This window comes from Haliotis cracherodii, unplaced genomic scaffold, assembly GCF_022045235.1.
Source record: "Haliotis cracherodii isolate W230 unplaced genomic scaffold, xgHalCrac1.p SCAF_2, whole genome shotgun sequence".
NCBI classification, from domain to species: Eukaryota; Metazoa; Mollusca; class Gastropoda; order Lepetellida; family Haliotidae; genus Haliotis; species Haliotis cracherodii.
In genome coordinates, this window is record NW_027266275.1 from 80,424,873 (window position 1) to 80,447,552 (window position 22,680).

General features: G+C 39.0%; 1 protein-coding gene and 1 pseudogene across 1 annotated transcript in view; one reads left to right on the top strand and one right to left on the bottom strand.

The window, feature by feature from the left end:
- LOC139469715 (carbohydrate sulfotransferase 15-like) overlaps positions 1-21,689 on the bottom strand; it is a 42,136-nt gene extending 20,447 nt beyond the window's left edge. The window contains exon 1 of the mRNA XM_071251965.1: positions 21,614-21,689. The gene's annotated coding sequence lies outside the window, so the exon portion shown is untranslated. The remainder of the gene's footprint in view (positions 1-21,613) is intronic.
- LOC139468144 (uncharacterized) lies at positions 18,063-20,181 on the top strand (annotated as a pseudogene).
- Positions 21,690-22,680: the final 991 nt, after the last annotated feature.

A 22,680-nucleotide genomic window follows, 5' to 3' on the forward strand; every position in this document is an offset into this window, starting at 1 on the left:
AATAATCTGCAATATATCATTTGTTCTCGTTTAATCTATTGTACATATTGAAGTGATTGTAAAGTTTCAAGGAGTACTTAAATGTTGTGGTATCATGAATGAATTTAGAATATCAATAGCGAAAAACAGTCACCATATGGGATGTACATGCATAACTTATCTTCCAGCACCACACTTGTGCCGAGGCCCGTGGTCATAAAACTATAAAAAGTCCTATAAAAGGAGCAACAATCTTGCTGTACTTGCTATGGTTCACTCCCAATTGTCAGACGACCTAATCATCGGACAGACCAGTCAAGTGTGACCAGTGTACCTGTCTGGTCTTACCTCCTAATTACTGAGCTGCCCAATACTGTCATACTGAGTGATAGAGATTAACCAGATTATGATTGTGTTTGTAAGTTGCGTTTGATCTGTGTCGGGTTGCAGTTGTTTTATTAGGCAAGACAAGGGGTAGTTTTTTTTCAATGAAACCTTTCAACCGTTGAGTTTGTTTTGCATTCATTTCATTAAATACATTGTTAGGTAGAATAATAACACGTTATATAGATTAAACATCTCCAAAACCTGAGTATAATCTCACATGTACTCTAAATACCGTACTATATTACTTTGAGGAGACATTGAGTAGGTATTGTGTCAGTCTTTCATTGTTTACTTCCGACATGGTCGGACGCCATTTTGCCTGTCTGAAAAAGCCAAACTGATATCTACATCTTGCTAAATCCAAACACGAAAATTTGCTACACCTGCATGTAAACCACTCCTCCCTACACCACACCCAAACACCATCCCACAAACAAACACCACACCCTTAACCGACACCTCTGTCTGGGGTCCCTACCGAGAAACCGCACCCACCTGACACGCACAAGCAGCCACTCAACCAACCACAAACAAACCCACATCTCACATAGCCAAAACATCAACCCCCGCATGCAAAAAAACCCTCAAAATGACCACCACAACACGACCCTCATCCAAGCACCCTACAGCCCATATGGCAACAACACTCCCCCACAAGCAAGCACAACAACAAAACACAAACACTAAGAAATCATCAGCTACACCCATTCCGCAAAAACCTTCACAACCCTCCACATCACATGCCTCCCCCATGGAAACTCAATCAGCTAAACCTAATCTAACTGATGACGAAGATTTCTCCACTACTGAGGAAACAATAGACACTACTCAAACTAAAACAAAACAAACTTCCCAACCAGCCAACACCAAAAACCTAAATAACCTCACCTTACTCCTAGCATACATGCATAGTCAAAACTCACCAAAAGCTAGCATGAAATCCTTCCACAAAGTAGCTTTCAATCTAAAATTAACCGATCTTCCCTTCTTCCTCTTTAACCTCCATCTAAACGAATAAAATAAAAACGAAAAACTAAATCACCAATCACCCGAACCCAATAATGGAAGGACTAAATATTGATCAGTGGAACGCCAACGGACTCACCTCCCACGGCCATTTACTAAAAACTAAATTTAAACTAAATAAAGGCCCTCACATTGCTTGTATACAGGAAACCAAATTCTCAAAAAAATCCAAATTCACACTACCTAACTACAACTCAGTTAGAACTGACAGAGCTAAACCGAAAACAAGAAGAGCCGCAGTAGGACTAATCATATTTATCAGGGAAGATATAAATTACGAAGAAATAAAAATAGACACGCCAAACCTAGAAGCCAACGGCATTAAAATCACATTAAATAACCGAAACATAAACATCATAAATATTTACCACTGGGCGGAACAAAAAGTCCAACCTGAGGATCTAAAGAAACTACTCCAAATAAGCGATTAATCTACTATATTCCTAGGAGACTTTAACGCTCACCATCCATGGAGCATAGATGATAAAATAGATAATCATGGCAAATTAATCTCCGAATGGATAGAAACAAACGACCTAGTACTCCTTAATAGCAACCAACCCACGAGGTACGATAAGATATACCCAAAAATGTCGGCTATCGACCTAACCATATGCACCGCAGATCTAGCCCAAAGTACTCAATGAGAAGTGCACGACGTCCCGCTAGGTAGTGACCACTTCCCCATAAACATAACCATAGGAAATACAAACGTACCAATCCAAACACAAAACCAAGAACCAAAATTCCATTACAATAAAGCTAACTGGGACCGATTCGAAGATATCTGCAACGAAGCTAACTTAAACGAAATAGAAAATAATGATCCAGAAACCTATTGTAAAAACCTAACAGACTATATAATAAACGCAGCCAAAACCTCCATCCCCTTCAAAACATCTAAGACAGGCAAACCGACGGTACCATGGTGGAATGAGGAAATAGAACAGACAAGACGAAAACGTAAATCAGCCTTCAATAAAGCAAAACGCGACAACAAATATTTAAACATAGCCCACGAACTAAACCACCAGGTTCAAAAACTAGTACAAATAGCCAAAAGTAGAGACTGGAAAAAATTCTGCGAAGGTATAAATAACCGTACAGATGCCAGAATGGTCTGGCGCAAAATCCACACCATTAGAGGCTTAAAACGACATAAAAAAAACCCTAACATTGACAACTCAACCAACCCCGCCCAAAAAGCAAATAATCTCGCCTACCACTTTTCGGCCGTTAGCAGTAACACCAACTTCGGTCAAAAATTCCAAGATAAACTTAAAACAGAAAACAAACCCACAAAAGAACCAAACAATAACAATCTAGAAATAAATCAACCCTACACAATGGAGGAGCTCCTCTACGTAATCCAAAACAGGAAAAAGGGCACAGCCCCAGGAATAGACCTAACTTCTTACCAAATAATTAAAAATCTCCCGCTAAAACTACTCCAGGCACTACTCAAACTATACAATCTCATCTACCTAAACGGATAGGTTCCTACTCCCTGGAAACAGGCCCTAGTCATACCAATCCCTAAACCTAATAAACCAGCTAATCAAGCTAACTCATATAGACCAATATCCCTAACTTCAAACTTATGTAAAGTAATGAATCAATGACTAAATATAGATTACAACATTACTTAACCCAAAATAACATCATAAACCCAGATCAAAGCAGTTTCACTCCTCGCCGCTCAACCCTAGACAACCTCGCCCGACTAGAACAAGATATTAAGAGAGGACAACTAAATAAACAATATACCACAGGCATCTTCTTAGACTTCTCTAAAGCTTTCGACATGGTATGGCGCGATGGGCTAATACAAAAACTTAAAAAAATAGGACTCAAAGGTCAGATAATAAACTACATCCAGGACTTCCTAAACAATCGTAAAATAACCGTGGGTATAGACCAAACTCTATCGGACCAATGTCCCCTAGAAAATGGCACTCCACAGGGTAGTATCCTCAGCCCAACCCTCTTCAATATAATGGTAAACGATCTTTTCGCGGGCCTATCCCCTAAAGTAAACACATCAAAATTCGCGGATGATGGAGCCATATGGATCCGCACTAAAAGCATGAAAATGGCCCAAAAGTTACTCCAAAAATCTCTTAATAAAATACAACAATGGGCTGACAAATGGGGCTTCTCCCTTAACTCAGAAAACAACAACAGGAATAGTATTCAAACATGAAAACATGAAACCTGCCTCCCCAATCCTCCAGCTAAACAATCAAACAATCAAATTTCAAATACAAACCAAATTCTTAGGACTTATTTTCGATGAAAATCTCACCTGGGATGCTCACATCCAAAACCTAACAACTAAATGCAGTAAAGACCTAAACACCCTAAGATGCCTAACTGGCTCTAACTGGGGAGCCTCCAAAGATACCCTCCTCTCTCTCTCTCTACATATCACTAATTAGATCAAAACTAGACTACGGCTGCGCCATATACAACACCCTAAACAACTCTCTATCTAAAAAACTTGACTCAATACAATATCAGGCTCTCAAACTAATTACAAACACCCAACATGGCACCTCCTACACCTCACTTCAGGCCTTAACAGGAGAAATGCCACTAAGTCTACGCAGGGAACAGCTAAGCTTAAATTTCTGGGCCGCGTCCCAATCAAACCCTCTCATCCAAAACTTAATAAACCAAAACATCAGCCCCCAAAACCAAGCTCTAGCTCGTAAAAACCCCTTACTAACCCCAATATCCCAAAGAATAACAAACTACCTACATGAACACCAAATTAAAAATCTTAAACAAAACTGCAAACAATCAAATATCTTCACCCCTAAACTTAAAATACCCAAAATAGACACAACACTAGCTAGCCAAATAAATAAACAAACCGACCCAAACATAGCTAAAACTACCACACTAGCATACATACACGAACATTGGCCAAATTGGTGTCACATTTACACGGACGGATCTTCAGATCCGACCTCCAAACACACAGGTTTCGGAGTCCATACCACACAACTAAAACCACACAATCCTTCCGACTCCCAAACAACCAATCAATATTCACGGCAGAACTAATGGGCATGGCCTCAGCCCTCCATAATCAAGAATCCAAAAACCACAAAAAAATCCTAATACTTACCGACTCCCTAAGTGGACTGCAAGCCCTCCAAAACAAAAATACCAAAAACCGACCTAAATTAATAAATCAAATACTAAAAAGCTCCAACGACCTAACTAAGGCAGGCAAACAAGTAACCTTCTTGTGGATACCCGCCCACGTAGGAATATACGGTAATGAAAACGCCGATAAAGCAGCTAAACTATCCTTCAAAATCCCAGAAATAAGCTTAAACTTACCCACCTCAAAATCAGAAATTAAAAGTGTAAACAAGCAAAAAATCACCAAAAAAATGGCATAACCTATATCTAAACCCAAATAGCCAAATAAAAAAAGTGCTCAGCAAACCACTAACCAAACCAAAAATTCTCCATCCATCAAAAAAAAATCGACAGGACACACCAACCTAAATAACCACCTGATTTTTTTTTTAAAACACACTACAGGTAACTACCCACACTGCAAACAACTAGAAACCCCAGAACACGCACTCATCTACTGCACACACTACCTAACACATCGAACCGCATTACAAACCACCCTCAATCTAAACAAGGCTCTCACTCTAGAAGCAATACTAAACCCACAAAATAAACTAGAAAACTTCAAGGCCTTAGGCGTATTCTTAATCAAAACGGAACTAATAAAACGCATCTAAAAACACTATAATCTACCAAATCAAAATCACATAAACAAACAAACATCCACCATACCCAGCTCCCTTAGTTCTCCGCCCCAACCCCATCGGCATCTATTCCAAATCTCAAAATTCCCAAATTCTATATAAGCAACCCCTAAAGCCCCCTCTTGGGTTGCACACACCACTTCCGCCCCTTTCGGAAACACATTAAATGGCCTGGCCGGGCCCGTGTGCGAAATACGCATCAGTCGGAAGGCGCACGTTAAATCTCCAAAGTAAGTAAGTAAGTAAGTAAGTAAGTAAGTAAGTAAGTAAGTAAGTAAGTAAGTAAGTAAGTAAGTAAGTAAGTAAGTAAGTAAGTAAGTAAGTAAGTAAGTAAGTAAGTAAGTAAGTAAGTAAGTAAGTAAGTAAGTAAGTAAGTAAGTAAGTAAGTAAGTAAGTAAGTAAGTAAGTAAGTAAGTAAGTAAGTAAGTAAGTAAGTAAGTAAGTAAGTAAGTAAGTAAGTAAGTAAGTAAGTAAGTAAGTAAGTAAGTAAGTAAGTAAGTAAGTAAGTAAGTAAGTAAGTAAGTAAGTAAGTAAGTATGATATGATGATATGTGCTATGATGAATATATATGCTATGCTGAGGAGTATTAAAAGATTATTAAAAGTATTGAAAGTTGTAATTTTGTGTTTCTTGGATCATTCCACTTTAATTGTGGGTATTACGAAGGTAGCTGAAGGTGCAGTCTACCATACCATATGTTGTTTTAACCCGCATGACTAATGGGCCGTATGACTAATGGGAGGACACCGTTGGAAAGTGTGTCGCAACTACCCCAGCTGGAGCATTTTTCGAAACAATCAATCACAAACCCACTGGCCCATAACCCCGACAGCTGAATGTCCTGCTGTTTTTCACAAATTAAACTACAAGCTGCGATACAAGAGCATATATCCAATGTCATACAATACAGAACAAGAGTTTGCCACTAACGTGGCTATATCCCCCGCCCCTGTTGCAGAATGTATGACATCTAAACATCTAAACAAACCCTAACCTTTTTTAACCGAGGTTGAACTTGTCATGAAAAATTGTAAAAAAAGGGAAGAGTTTTGAACCTAAGTCCATCTTGTTGCCATGGAAACGTACAGTACGGGACCTGTGACACAACTGGCGGAACAACAGTTTGTGTTGTTGTTGCATTAAGTGTTTAAGAGGTCGCCTTCTGCTTAAGCAATTTCGGCTGACCTGTCCCTCTTTTGGACAGCCTGATTGCCTGAAAGTAGTTATAAATATGCTTAAATACAACTTGGTCTGATATTGGTCTGTAATTTGTCACAACTGAATGATCTCCTTTCTTATACAATGGCATGACATGCGCTCTTTTCCATTCTGTTGGATATGCATTTAAAGCCAATGAATGATTGAATAACATACATAAAACAATACTAATGCTGTTTACTGTTTTCTTTAATATATATATATATATATATATATATATATATATATATATATATATATATATATATATATATATATATATATATATATATATATATATATATATATATATATATATATATATTATCTCTTGTGTATTAGATGATGGTAATGACCTGAAATGTTTTAACGTTAGATTAGGAAGGAGAGACATTAAAGTGTTTTATAATACTTGGGAACATGAGCAATAAGATGTAGCAACATAAACATGCATGGAATGGAATAGGGAAAATGGTGAAAACAAATTGAAACAGATTTTAATAAAACATTATTGTCATAAATAACTTGCAAAAGCGGTCCCCAAAATTGTTTGACCGTGTTATGTGCGTTGTAGACTGACGACTAGCAAGTAATTGTCATGCTGTACGCATGGTTCCATATACAAATTCAGATATACAGGTATAAAACTGAGAACTGAGATGCCAAGTATTACCTGCATTCACACACGGAAGCAATATACTTGTGTGTATGCCCTCTCCTCTGAAAAATGTATCACTAAAGTATTTGCATTGTAATGAATATAGTAATAATAAAACTTGGTAAATTTGGTAGGTCTCCGACAGATAGGATTTTCAATTATTGTACACCTCTGATTGGTACGGATTACGTAAATGTAGTCTAGTCACTGTCTCTAATGTATCTGCTTAGTTAGAATTTTCAAATGTCCTGCTTTTTTCGGGTATAAATAGTTGATTTGTCTTGTCACGCAGTCATTTATACTTGATCGAATGATTTCCACGAAAAATTCCGGCAGAGAGTTCTGTATTTTATTATATACATGTATTGTTAATTGTAGAAGATGCTTACATCACTGTATATCAGAAGGCAAAACTGCTAACATTAAAACATGTCATTAGTACACAGTTAATTGTTACATATAATTTCCTGCATATTCCTTTTTAAACCAAAAGCCTACATGTATACTGAAATCGGTGTCCACTGTTAAAAGGGTATTAGTGCAGTCAGCCATGGTAAATGGAGAGACAATAATAAGGTGATTAATTATTGTCTGTTGCAGAATATGCGGTAAAAGTGTAGTCATTTATACATATACACATTACACATATACAGATGAAATACACGATATGATACAGTGCAAGAACAAACTAAGATACGGTTTCTATTAAAAATAATTATACGATTATGGGTTTAATTAGCATGTTTAATTTCTCAGGCCAACACGGTTGACATACAGCATCGGCATACTCAACTGGAGTTGTTTTCTGCCGGTCGTAAGTTCATCGTTTGACTTAGCACACTTGTGTCGAGGTTGCGATATTTTCTTCTCTTTGTTGGCAGCCTGCCACCGGCATGAATTTTGAGAAAGGTCTCAGCATGGGACTGTTAATTTCTTCTGAAAGATGTCAAAAAGCTTACAAACTTTTTTTCAGCTCAGAGTGCCGCTCTTCCCACTGTTAGTGGTCCTGGAACCAATAGTGTCAAACAGGTTCTGCACAATACGTCCATCAGATTCAACTGTTCAACAACATTGTCACTGAATTTAAGGTGAACGAGGGGAAAGGTAGACGTACGTGGATTTACTCTCAGGTTATTACTGTCTGGAGTTCACATTTTGGGGCATTTCATATATTAATTGAACAGAGTTCACCTGCACATGTCCACTTTAGTGAGACAGACTGTAACAAAAAATGCAATGAGCTGTAGCTCCCAATCTCTTATAACAACGACAACAACAACCAGGGTCAGGGCACAGTAAGGTTAAACCGTGTCCACCAGACAATCACAGGTGGCTAACGCCACATCTCCCATCAGGTCAGCTCTATTTTTCAGCGCATAATTATTTTTTTACATTTTGAAAAAAAGGTATTTAAAAAATCATATTTAACAAACCTACACATTACCAAATACAAAACTTTATAACCCTTTCTAGACTTCGTTCCAATTAACCTGGATCATATAACTCGCTCGCGAAGGTCGTATACGACTTTAAAGTGAATACATGTACAGTGTACAAGTAACTTTTAACTGTATCATATATACTCATGATAAGCAATTATTTTCGTTCCTAATTCGAATGAGCACATTCTGGGGCTAAATCTGCAAAAGGACAGACAAAATATTTCTTTGTACAATGCAAACGATACAAACGTAGTGGCTGATAAAAGAGACAAAGACTTAATAATCTGCAATATATCATTTGTTCTCGTTTAATCTATTGTACATATTGAAGTGATTGTAAAGTTTCAAGGAGTACTTAAATGTTGTGGTATCATGAATGAATTTAGAATATCAATAGCGAAAAACAGTCACCATATGGGATGTACATGCATAACTTATCTTCCAGCACCACACTTGTGCCGAGGCCCGTGGTCATAAAACTATAAAAAGTCCTATAAAAGGAGCAACAATCTTGCTGTACTTGCTATGGTTCACTCCCAATTGTCAGACGACCTAATCATCGGACAGACCAGTCAAGTGTGACCAGTGTACCTGTCTGGTCTTACCTCCTAATTACTGAGCTGCCCAATACTGTCATACTGAGTGATAGAGATTAACCAGATTATGATTGTGTTTGTAAGTTGCGTTTGATCTGTGTCGGGTTGCAGTTGTTTTATTAGGCAAGACAAGGGGTAGTTTTTTTTCAATGAAACCTTTCAACCGTTGAGTTTGTTTTGCATTCATTTCATTAAATACATTGTTAGGTAGAATAATAACACGTTATATAGATTAAACATCTCCAAAACCTGAGTATAATCTCACATGTACTCTAAATACCGTACTATATTACTTTGAGGAGACATTGAGTAGGTATTGTGTCAGTCTTTCATTGTTTACTTCCGGCATGGTCGGACGCCATTTTGCCTGTCTGAAAAAGCCAAACTGATATCTACATCTTGCTAAATCCAAACACGAAAATTTGCTACACCTGCATGTAAACCACTCCTCCCTACACCACACCCAAACACCATCCCACAAACAAACACCACACCCTTAACCGACACCTCTGTCTGGGGTCCCTACCGAGAAACCGCACCCACCTGACACGCACAAGCAGCCACTCAACCAACCACGAACCCTCCCACATCTCACATAGCCAAAACATCAACCCCCGCATGCAAAAAAACCCTCAAAATGACCACCACAACACGACCCTCATCCAAGCACCCTACAGCCCATATGGCAACAACACTCCCCCACAAGCAAGCACAACAACAAAACACAAACACTAAGAAATCATCAGCTACACCCATTCCGCAAAAACCTTCACAACCCTCCACATCACATGCCTCCCCCATGGAAACTCAATCAGCTAAACCTAATCTAACTGATGACGAAGATTTCTCCACTACTGAGGAAACAATAGACACTACTCAAACTAAAACAAACCAAACTTCCCAACCAGCCAACACCAAAAACCTAAATAACCTCACCTTACTCCTAGCATACATGCATAGTCAAAACTCACCAAAAGCTAGCATGAAATCCTTCCACAAAGTAGCTTTCAATCTAAAATTAACCGATCTTCCCTTCTTCCTCTTTAACCTCCATCTAAACGAATAAAATAAAAACGAAAAACTAAATCACCAATCACCCGAACCCAATAATGGAAGGACTAAATATTGATCAGTGGAACGCCAACGGACTCACCTCCCACGGCCATTTACTAAAAACTAAATTTAAACTAAATAAAGGCCCTCACATTGCTTGTATACAGGAAACCAAATTCTCAAAAAAATCCAAATTCACACTACCTAACTACAACTCAGTTAGAACTGACAGAGCTAAACCGAAAACAAGAAGAGCCGCAGTAGGACTAATCATATTTATCAGGGAAGATATAAATTACGAAGAAATAAAAATAGACACGCCAAACCTAGAAGCCAACGGCATTAAAATCACATTAAATAACCGAAACATAAACATCATAAATATTTACCACTGGGCGGAACAAAAAGTCCAACCTGAGGATCTAAAGAAACTACTCCAAATAAGCGATTAATCTACTATATTCCTAGGAGACTTTAACGCTCACCATCCATGGAGCATAGATGATAAAATAGATAATCATGGCAAATTAATCTCCGAATGGATAGAAACAAACGACCTAGTACTCCTTAATAGCAACCAACCCACGAGGTACGATAAGATATACCCAAAAATGTCGGCTATCGACCTAACCATATGCACCGCAGATCTAGCCCAAAGTACTCAATGAGAAGTGCACGACGTCCCGCTAGGTAGTGACCACTTCCCCATAAACATAACCATAGGAAATACAAACGTACCAATCCAAACACAAAACCAAGAACCAAAATTCCATTACAATAAAGCTAACTGGGACCGATTCGAAGATATCTGCAACGAAGCTAACTTAAACGAAATAGAAAATAATGATCCAGAAACCTATTGTAAAAACCTAACAGACTATATAATAAACGCAGCCAAAACCTCCATCCCCTTCAAAACATCTAAGACAGGCAAACCGACGGTACCATGGTGGAATGAGGAAATAGAACAGACAAGACGAAAACGTAAATCAGCCTTCAATAAAGCAAAACGCGACAACAAATATTTAAACATAGCCCACGAACTAAACCACCAGGTTCAAAAACTAGTACAAATAGCCAAAAGTAGAGACTGGAAAAAATTCTGCGAAGGTATAAATAACCGTACAGATGCCAGAATGGTCTGGCGCAAAATCCACACCATTAGAGGCTTAAAACGACATAAAAAAAACCCTAACATTGACAACTCAACCAACCCCGCCCAAAAAGCAAATAATCTCGCCTACCACTTTTCGGCCGTTAGCAGTAACACCAACTTCGGTCAAAAATTCCAAGATAAACTTAAAACAGAAAACAAACCCACAAAAGAACCAAACAATAACAATCTAGAAATAAATCAACCCTACACAATGGAGGAGCTCCTCTACGTAATCCAAAACAGGAAAAAGGGCACAGCCCCAGGAATAGACCTAACTTCTTACCAAATAATTAAAAATCTCCCGCTAAAACTACTCCAGGCACTACTCAAACTATACAATCTCATCTACCTAAACGGATAGGTTCCTACTCCCTGGAAACAGGCCCTAGTCATACCAATCCCTAAACCTAATAAACCAGCTAATCAAGCTAACTCATATAGACCAATATCCCTAACTTCAAACTTATGTAAAGTAATGAATCAATGACTAAATATAGATTACAACATTACTTAACCCAAAATAACATCATAAACCCAGATCAAAGCAGTTTCACTCCTCGCCGCTCAACCCTAGACAACCTCGCCCGACTAGAACAAGATATTAAGAGAGGACAACTAAATAAACAATATACCACAGGCATCTTCTTAGACTTCTCTAAAGCTTTCGACATGGTATGGCGCGATGGGCTAATACAAAAACTTAAAAAAATAGGACTCAAAGGTCAGATAATAAACTACATCCAGGACTTCCTAAACAATCGTAAAATAACCGTGGGTATAGACCAAACTCTATCGGACCAATGTCCCCTAGAAAATGGCACTCCACAGGGTAGTATCCTCAGCCCAACCCTCTTCAATATAATGGTAAACGATCTTTTCGCGGGCCTATCCCCTAAAGTAAACACATCAAAATTCGCGGATGATGGAGCCATATGGATCCGCACTAAAAGCATGAAAATGGCCCAAAAGTTACTCCAAAAATCTCTTAATAAAATACAACAATGGGCTGACAAATGGGGCTTCTCCCTTAACTCAGAAAACAACAACAGGAATAGTATTCAAACATGAAAACATGAAACCTGCCTCCCCAATCCTCCAGCTAAACAATCAAACAATCAAATTTCAAATACAAACCAAATTCTTAGGACTTATTTTCGATGAAAATCTCACCTGGGATGCTCACATCCAAAACCTAACAACTAAATGCAGTAAAGACCTAAACACCCTAAGATGCCTAACTGGCTCTAACTGGGGAGCCTCCAAAGATACCCTCCTCTCTCTCTCTCTACATATCACTAATTAGATCAAAACTAGACTACGGCTGCGCCATATACAACACCCTAAACAACTCTCTATCTAAAAAACTTGACTCAATACAATATCAGGCTCTCAAACTAATTACAAACACCCAACATGGCACCTCCTACACCTCACTTCAGGCCTTAACAGGAGAAATGCCACTAAGTCTACGCAGGGAACAGCTAAGCTTAAATTTCTGGGCCGCGTCCCAATCAAACCCTCTCATCCAAAACTTAATAAACCAAAACATCAGCCCCCAAAACCAAGCTCTAGCTCGTAAAAACCCCTTACTAACCCCAATATCCCAAAGAATAACAAACTACCTACATGAACACCAAATTAAAAATCTTAAACAAAACTGCAAACAATCAAATATCTTCACCCCTAAACTTAAAATACCCAAAATAGACACAACACTAGCTAGCCAAATAAATAAACAAACCGACCCAAACATAGCTAAAACTACCACACTAGCATACATACACGAACATTGGCCAAATTGGTGTCACATTTACACGGACGGATCTTCAGATCCGACCTCCAAACACACAGGTTTCGGAGTCCATACCACACAACTAAAACCACACAATCCTTCCGACTCCCAAACAACCAATCAATATTCACGGCAGAACTAATGGGCATGGCCTCAGCCCTCCATAATCAAGAATCCAAAAACCACAAAAAAAATCCTAATACTTACCGACTCCCTAAGTGGACTGCAAGCCCTCCAAAACAAAAATACCAAAAACCGACCTAAATTAATAAATCAAATACTAAAAAGCTCCAACGACCTAACTAAGGCAGGCAAACAAGTAACCTTCTTGTGGATACCCGCCCACGTAGGAATATACGGTAATGAAAACGCCGATAAAGCAGCTAAACTATCCTTCAAAATCCCAGAAATAAGCTTAAACTTACCCACCTCAAAATCAGAAATTAAAAGTGTAAACAAGCAAAAAATCACCAAAAAAATGGCATAACCTATATCTAAACCCAAATAGCCAAATAAAAAAAGTGCTCAGCAAACCACTAACCAAACCAAAAATTCTCCATCCATCAAAAAAAAATCGACAGGACACACCAACCTAAATAACCACCTGATTTTTTTTTTAAAACACACTACAGGTAACTACCCACACTGCAAACAACTAGAAACCCCAGAACACGCACTCATCTACTGCACACACTACCTAACACATCGAACCGCATTACAAACCACCCTCAATCTAAACAAGGCTCTCACTCTAGAAGCAATACTAAACCCACAAAATAAACTAGAAAACTTCAAGGCCTTAGGCGTATTCTTAATCAAAACGGAACTAATAAAACGCATCTAAAAACACTATAATCTACCAAATCAAAATCACATAAACAAACAAACATCCACCATACCCAGCTCCCTTAGTTCTCCGCCCCAACCCCATCGGCATCTATTCCAAATCTCAAAATTCCCAAATTCTATATAAGCAACCCCTAAAGCCCCCTCTTGGGTTGCACACACCACTTCCGCCCCTTTCGGAAACACATTAAATGGCCTGGCCGGGCCCGTGTGCGAAATACGCATCAGTCGGAAGGCGCACGTTAAATCTCCAAAGTAAGTAAGTAAGTAAGTAAGTAAGTAAGTAAGTAAGTAAGTAAGTAAGTAAGTAAGTAAGTAAGTAAGTAAGTAAGTAAGTATGATATGATGATATGTGCTATGATGAATATATATGCTATGCTGAGGAGTATTAAAAGATTATTAAAAGTATTGAAAGTTGTAATTTTGTGTTTCTTGGATCATTCCACTTTAATTGTGGGTATTACGAAGGTAGCTGAAGGTGCAGTCTACCATACCATATGTTGTTTTAACCCGCATGACTAATGGGCCGTATGACTAATGGGAGGACACCGTTGGAAAGTGTGTCGCAACTACCCCAGCTGGAGCATTTTTCGAAACAATCAATCACAAACCCATTGGCCCATAACCCCGACAGCTGAATGTCCTGCTGTTTTTCACAAATTAAACTACAAGCTGCGATACAAGAGCATATATCCAATGTCATACAATACAGAACAAGAGTTTGCCACTAACGTGGCTATATCCCCCGCCCCTGTTGCAGAATGTATGACATCTAAACATCTAAACAAACCCTAACCTTTTTTAACCGAGGTTGAACTTGTCATGAAAAATTGTAAAAAAAGGGAAGAGTTTTGAACCTAAGTCCATCTTGTTGCCATGGAAACGTACAGTACGGGACCTGTGACACAACTGGCGGAACAACAGTTTGTGTTGTTGTTGCATTAAGTGTTTAAGAGGTCGCCTTCTGCTTAAGCAATTTCGGCTGACCTGTCCCTCTTTTGGACAGCCTGATTGCAAGATGAACAAACCATGTCATAGTGCTTTTTGTGACAGAGTGCCATGGAAACGTACAGTACGGGACCTTTGACACCACTGGTGGAACAACAGGTTACTGACTTATATTGCCACAGGTTAATTAACAACTTCGGAAATATCTCCCGTCACGTTTATCGCGTCGGCCATTTTGACGACTTGTACTTGATGTAAATGTATTACGACGCTCTGTCATTGTGATTGACTTACTGAGGTAGTTCTTAATAGACCTTCTCATCTAAAGAGGATATTTTTTTTAATACATTTCTTGTAAGCAAACTAAAACAGAATCGCTTTTGGAGGAACTATTTTATTCCGGAATGGCCTTTTAAAGCTAATAGTAGGTCAGGGCACCATGCGTGTATATGATCTGTTATTATATGTGTTTATCAAATACGGTTTTGGGCGTTAATAAAATACACTGACGCATGTATATTCTAATCAAATCAATTGGATAATTGAATATGCTTTATTTTACATATTACATAACATCACTACACAAAATTTGGACAGTTGCAGTAACACACTACAGTGATCGCATTAAACATCACTTTGAACAGTATTTTAGTTATTTCACGGTGTATCTAGACTGATGTGGGATAAAAATCCAAAGTGGTTCAGGCGATCCAACGCGTTCGGGAAAGGTGAGCGTATTCTGCCATACAGGTGGCACCCGTCACAAACACATGCAAGGACAAGTCAATTGTTCATCTGAACAAAGCACGGAAACACACAATGAAGCCTGTCCTAACTATTACCGAGCATGTAAATTATATTGTCAGTCAAAAACATGGGCGAGTATATAGTGTGTCTTACGTCAATGAAATCTGTACTGCTACATGATCTTGATATTCGAGTAGCAGGATTTTCTAAGACACTTAATATTGATAAGACAGCGTGTATATTGTGTAACCACCATAAAGAAGGTGCATATCTTGTATTATTAATATGTCCTGAGAATATTAGTCTCAGATAAGAATATATGCCTAAATACGTTGTCAGTGGACCATCGGGAGAAACGATTAATGTTCTGCTCCAAACTGTGGATGTGCTGTTGAAAATATGCTATTTGACTCCAGAGAATGACAATTAATCCCCGACACAGATTCACACACTTTGCATAAGAAAAAGAAGTGTCTGTTGGTTGCCTGAAGCCGAACAGCAGTATTCCTGCCATACGACTGCGGCCTGTAAACTAACCAGACAATCAAGAGAGTGAGTGAGTATGGTTTTACGCCGTTTTAGCAATATTCCAGCAATATCCATCTAAGCGTTAGCGGATTTTACTGATTTGTTGAAACTTGAAAGGATATGTGAATTGTGAATACGTCTGTGTTATGCCCTTCACGTCATACTTCAAATATAAATTAGAAATTGAAGATGAAGAACTGTAGGTTTATTAAGATTGAAAACCTCTTGCATTGTTCGTTATGAAAATATACTTTGGGCTTGTGGCTATTTTGAAAAATAAGCCATGCTAATGACATAGTTATATGAAGTGATAACCCTAGAGACTACTGTGCATATAATAAATTGTGATCTTTGGCATCGGGCCTGCAAACAACTCGAAATTATATTTCACTATTGGCACCGATTCTACCGGAATCGTAGACTCACTTAACTACATTGGCCTTAAACTAACCAAGTGAAATCTCTGTCCTAAAATGCAACATAGAGTCGGGAAGGCAATACAATCCAACACAGTATCAACGAAGAAACGGTAGACTCACTTCATCAAGTTCTGGTAGCTATCCAAAATCAACGTTTCGAGGACTGTAAAACGTATATAACGTCAGGCATTGTAAGGCTCCAGCAACCCAATAAACTTATATAAATAGCAGATTCTTCCGAGGAGGGATGGGAGACGGTCCAGAACTATGCTTCCAATGAAATTGCTGTTGATTCGGACGACGACAGGAAGATTACGAGGGCCGACAATAAAGCTGTTCGGAAATTACGTCAGAAACGTTACGCCAAGCGCCGTATCCAAGTAGGTCATCCAGGCGATCAGCAACCTTTACCCGGCCCGTGCAAGGTGCTTTTCTTCCTGCTTCTTCTGTGCAACATATTCAAACAATCACAAACCAGCTTTTTCGTGCCAAAGGTCAGAAGGAGCATGCTTTACGTTCGGTGACTTCAGTCACTTCAGAAGAGACAGTCCCCAAAACAGAAACGTGTCAGCTCTGAGAATGGCCAGTTTTGCAGCCGGAGGCTCATCCCAAGGGAATCAATAGTTCGCAAGACCTGTCAGTTGAGTATTTCAGTCATGATGGCGTTGTTGATGATTTGCATTTTTCTAAAAATCTTACAGATAACAATTATGAGTATGGGCAAAGTACTGCGTTTCAAGTGCAGTTTGCAATTCTGGATAAATATTGTTTTTTCACATTTTGTTGCAGATTTGATTGTTAATGGGTATAAGATCCAATTTATATTTCAACCACATTCTATGTACGTAAGAAATAACCAATCAGCTTTCAAACACAAAGACTTTGTCACACAGGATATTTATGTGCAAGAGAAGAAAAGTCTGATACGCGAATGTGATACTCCCCTTACTATCGTCAGTCCACTGTACGTGTCAGTCCCGTCTTCCGGGAAGAAGAGATTAATTCTAGATCTTCACACAATTAACAGTTATGTGAACAAACAGAGAGTGAAATATGAGGATTGGAAGATAGCTTTGAGTTACATCAGAGATAATGACTGGCTTATCAAATTTGATGTCCATTCTGATTATCACCACATTGCTATTTTCCCCCTCATACTGATTATCTCGGATGTTCATGAGCTGATCAAACAGGAATCGTTCACTATTTAAAAACTCCTTGTGCTTCCCTTTGGTTTAACATCAGCTCCATATGTGTTCACCAAAGTTACAAGACAGTTGGCTAAGAAATGAAAGTATGAGGGATAGAGAATAGTAACTTTCTTAGATGATGGTATTCTTTCAGGTTCTTCACGGGACAAGGCACACGCGTCGGGTGCTGGTGTTTAGCAGGATCTACTCGGATCAGGTTTCGTTCCTAAAGTAGAAAAGTCCCTCTGGTTGCCGTCTCAGTCAATTGAGTGGTTAGGTTTCAGGATTGATACAACATCTATGATCATGAGTGTTCCTGACAGAAAAAGGGATAAGGTATTGAACTGCATTACAGTGTTACTACCATCTAAACATAGATATGTCCAAGTGAAATACATAGCTTCTGTCGTTGGTCAGAAAATATCTATGAAAATTGTGATGGGTCCAATCTCTCAGCTGATGACAAGATCTCTGAGTATAGATGTTGTTGCATCCCCGTCATGGCATGACTACATTGTGTTGTCAGATTCAAGTATCAAAAAGTTGCAGTTTTGGTCATGTAGCTTACTGAAGTATTGTTCCAGATATCTAGTTCAGACAACATTTTTAAGGAAACTAGTATATCCAGATGCCAGTGATAGTGGTTACGGTGGCTACTGTGTGGAATTGGATAATGTCCCTTCTCGTGGGCAGTGGTCAAGGGACGAGGCAATGCTTAGCTCGACGTAGCGGGAGCTGAAAGCTGTGCATATGGGGTTGCAGAGTTTTGTGTCTAGTCTATCACACCAGAGTATCAAGTGGTTCACAGACAATAAAAATGTTGCAACAATTATTGAGAAAGGGAGTATGAAGATCCACTTACAGTCACGTGATTTAGAAATATTTGACTTATATGTGAAGAATGGTATTGATCTACATTTACAGTGGATCCCTCGCTATGAGAACCAGAAAGCAGATTACCTTAGTCGTATGGTCGACTATGATGACTGGGGTATTGCTAAAAACATTTTTCAAAATGCGAATGCCAAGTGGGGCCCTCATGATGTTGATCGGTTTGCAACCTATTATAACACCCACTTGTATTTAATTCACGTTATAGCAACCCTAGATGTTCTGCTGTGGACGGCGTTACTGTGAACTGAAATGGAACAATGAGCTGGATTGTGCCCCCTATTTGTCTGATTCCACAAATAATCATGCATCTAACACAATGTGTTGTAACGGGAACACTTGTCGTCCCCGAATGTCATTCTGGCTTTTATTTAATTCAAATTCAATGTTTATTCCACAAGTTAAAATTTGTATATATCTGCCTACTTCCAGAAAGTCTCATATAGCTAGTAGGATTCCAGGAGAAATGTTTGGCGAAACAGATTTGCAATTTAACATGCTTGCTCTTCTTGTAGATTATTGCTGATTGATGTTTTCAATGTTACAGGTGTGTTCCAGTGTACATATAAAAATGAGCTTGATCATCTTCTTGTTCCTATTCGTCAGCTGACTAACGGTCTGCCGGACCTGTTGTCAGAGTCGAGAGCCGAGTCCACTGTCAAGAAATATACATACGGTTTTGCTGCTTGGCAAAGGTGGGCAAAAATGAATAATATGCTGGATTTATTTCGCACCTGCATTGTGCTATTTATCTTTTATCTATTGCCCAACAGAATGATACAGTGACAACTGTCATTGCAGCCTTCTATAGTTTAAGGCATGCACATTGTAGTGTGGGGCTTGAGAGTCCAACTGAAAATGGTCTTGTGAATAAAATGTGTTGGCAGCAGCTAAACGTAAATTGGCTAAGTCTGTTGTTAAGAAGGAGCCAGTTACTGTTGAGAGGTTGTACGATTCAATAATTGTAAATGCATCTTTGTCTGATTTGAGAATACTAGCGATGTGCTTGTTGGATTATGCTAGATTCTAAAGATCTTCTGAACTGATTAATATTTCTCGTCCGGATATAATATTTTATGAATCTCACATGACAGTTTTTATTGAAAATTCTAAAACAGATGTATATAGAGACGGAGCCTGGCTTGTTATCAGTAGAAAATTGTGTCCAGTTGAATGTTTGGAACGATATCTAACACTTGCATGTATTCCGGCTGATTCTGATCATTATGTTTTCAGAAACCTCAGCAAATGTGCGTCTGGTTATGTGTTAAGAAAAGGCAACAATCCTATGTCTTATACAAGACTGAGGGAAGTTTTCTTAGATGCATTGTCTCCCTTTGTAACGAACATTAAAAGTTATGGTCTACACAGTCTACGTAGTGGTGGTGCTACAGCAGCAGCGAACAACGGCATACCAGACCGTATGTTTAAAAGACATGGAAGATGGAAGAGTGAGAATGCTAAGGACGGATTTATTAAGGATAGTATTAATAATAGAATGGAAGTTTCCCTTTTTCTTGGTCTTTGACTTTCCCTGTAGCTCTCGGCCATGCAGCGCACAGCTTGTCCCACTACTAAGTGTGCTGTTGTAATGTAGCGTAACTGTTGGGCACAGGAGAAATATTATTTCTTTCGTTTGAAGGATGAATTAGAAGGATATTACTTTCTCCTGGCGATGTGTCGCGTTGATGTAAGTGAGTATTCCGCCCGGCTAGGTGGCGTTAAAATGGGATACTTAAGGGGTGTGAAGATCTGAATTGTTCATTCTCGCTCTAAGTGCAAGCACGACCATTAGATTATTTCTATTTCTTTATGTGAAACGTATTGCATTTGCAATGTTTTAATCTGTTGTCTGTATGTTTCAGATTTGTGACAGTGGAGACAGATTCAGATTTGTTATATTTCCGGTCGTATTGTTGTGGCCAGGCTGCGACGATGTGATGTGATGTTCCTCTGGGCTGAACAGCCATTATAATACTAATGTAAGCTGATGTATGTGCAGTTATACGATGATGTGATGTTCCTCTGGGCTGAACAGCCTCCATTATAATACTAATGTAAGCTGCTGCATGTGCAGTCGTAGATGTGGTGTTCCTCTGGGCTGAACAGCCATTATAATACTAATGTAAGCTGCTGCATGTGCAGTCGTAGATGTGGTGTTCCTCTGGGCTGAAGAGCCATTATATTACAAATGTAAGCCGCTGTACGTGCAGTCGTAGATGTGGTGTTGCTCTGGGCTGAAGGACCATTATAATACAAATGTAAGTTGCTGTACGTGCTCTGGGCTGAAGAGCCGTTATGTTACAAATGTAAGCTGCTGTTGTGCTTTCATACGATGATGTTCTGGGCTGAAGAACCGTTATGATACAGGGAGTAAATATGCGCTTATACAGTATATGCAGTGTTTGTGTATATTATTGTCAGTTCGAATGTGCTTACTGTGGGTTCATAGGCTAGGAACCATTATAATAATAATACACTATGATGTGATTAAGTGATACAGAAGTATTATATACTTGTTACAGTATATCTGTGTCGGCGGCAATGTGTTTTCTGAGTACGTGTGGGCTTCCGAGCCAGTATTACAATATTTCAATGTATATATGTAGCTTAATCAATATACCAGGTTCAAGTGTTCATGTACATCTGCAGTAGATCACATGCATACTGTACACCCTCTGGTAGTTGCTGTTTGCAGTCGTTGAGGGAACACGGTTCCAGAGTATTTTCTCTAAAGGAGCTGTTTACCTCCGGTTTTACGTGTGGGGCAACAGCAAGTTAATTTGTGATCAAATAATGTACGTTTTATTGTATGTAAGATCTGATGTATGGAACATCAAATGTATGTATGTTTACGCAATTGCGGGAATAAATCTCGGCCGTGCAACGCACAGCGTGTCCCACTATTAAGTGTGTTGTTGTAATGTAGTGTAACTATTGGAGAAGAATTAAGAACCTACCTCGAGAAAACACTTCTATGAGCCAGCTTGTGAATTCTAATATGGTGCAAAAGGAGATGACTACGCGCCTTCCCACCTTAGCTTGTAGGCAGGTGGTGATATCTATCGATTTGTCGTAGGCTGCTATTGGACGACTCTGGAGATAGGTCATCGGTGTCGAATGGAAACACATAACACAATACGTGAAGTTTGCTTGTGAAATATAAATGCTCTCGCAGAAATTAACATTAGCAGATCAGTGTGTTGTGATTATTATTCACTTTATGGTTTTCAAGATAATAGCAATTATTTATTCAAGATGACTTTTAATTACCATCAGGTCTTACTGTATACTTCATAGAGGTACTCATAGTCTATTTGTCCTTCTCAACAGGTAATCATTGGTTACATGTTCTGGACTTTACAGATGGTATAAATAGCCGAGGCGGAAGATTGAATAAATAGTCTTCAAATCTACAATGTGTAACACTATCAGTGTTTGCCAAATACGACTGATGTAACACTATCAGTGTTTGCCAAATACGACTGACCCCGTGGAGACCCCGTGGATATGTCAAGTACATATCAAGTGGACCAGTGAGTGGTGGTTTCATGTCACCTTAAGGGGAACAATTTTAAGTGCCTCGTCATGGGCACCACATGATGGTCAATTTAATCTAAGGTTGACCACACCAAATTTTAGTACCTGTGCAAAACAAAATGCTTCGCATTCCATCATTACTATATATACCGGGCGACTTCCAAATACCGGCAGACTTGGTCTCAGCACCCTAAGGTACAGGCGAGTATCTAGAGGGAGGAAGGAAGGACGGCACACTTCCTTTGACTTGTACATATGCCATTGTGATTAAAACTACGTAATCCTCAAACCGCCTTCTTGTGTTGTGTTACAAGATGGGGCGGGGTTACGTAAACTGGCGCCGTGACCCGGTTCACCTTAAGGAGTCGAAGGAGAGGGACCCCAGGACACGACTAGGATCGAGGGAATTGGTCCCGGGACTCGCAAAAAGGTGATTCTTTGGGTTTTTGCTAGTACTCACTTGAGCAAAATGGCAGAATATGAACAA